The sequence below is a fragment of the Elaeis guineensis genome, chromosome 3, assembly GCF_000442705.2.
Source record: "Elaeis guineensis isolate ETL-2024a chromosome 3, EG11, whole genome shotgun sequence".
Lineage (NCBI taxonomy): Eukaryota > Viridiplantae > Streptophyta > Magnoliopsida > Arecales > Arecaceae > Elaeis > Elaeis guineensis.
Window position 1 is genome coordinate 92336668 of NC_025995.2, and position 978 is coordinate 92337645.

The window sequence follows — 978 nt, forward strand, 5'->3', positions numbered from 1 at the left end:
TAGAAAGGGATTAAGCATCAAGCCAACTCATGTTACGTGTTCATCGATCGCGACTAATGGACGTTGATCTCAATGGATCATTTGAACCTATATCAAGACATTTAAGCATAAAAAAAATGAATTCTTACCCTCGCATTTTAATGTATGATGTAGGGAGCAAAAATCGAATCTAGACCGAAAATGGTGAAAATGATGTTATTCTCAGTTATTGCTATTAAACACTAGCAAGGCCCTATCTACAAGAAGCCTTGTCAGCCCTCTTATTCTGGATGAAGCTTAGGAGCCAAGGAATTATCCAAAATAATGGAACAAATCTTGCCACCTTTTGGACCATAGAATCTAGCAATTTTTTAGAAAAATCATGAAGCAAGCTATCCAATTAAATCAATCTCTGACCCATTCCATTTTTTGGTAAAAATCTCTGACCCATTCCATGAAGTATGATCCCCTCATAGCAAAACAAATCAAACCACGCCATGCTTAAAACTATAGTGGAAAGAATTTTCATGAAACAAGGGCTTTTGACCGCATACCGTTGACTCACCGCACGGTGACCGAATCCAAGTTCTTCTCCGGACTCCACCTGTTGCTTTGCTTGATCACTCGTGGGGAACTCCAGCCTTGCACTCAAGTTTGGAAGCGAGTCCATATGTGGTTCTTATACAACTAGAAGTTTGTAGAAACCGCTTCCACCAGTTCGTAGAAACTTGTAGAAGTTTGTAGAAAACTGGAAATTTATGGGGTTTTGTGCAATGGAAAGATTGGAAACGTGATATATGAACGATCGAATATTCTCAGTTTCAATATTGAATGATGACCGCACCATGGTTTTTCCTGCTGCTTACGAACCTCCAATTGACAGGGTCTAAATTTTAAATCTCTGGGAGTCGAAAAGAACGTGCTTTTTTTCATATGAATAATTCTCAGTTTCAATATTGAATGATGACCGCACCATGGTTTTCCTTTTTTTTTTTTTTG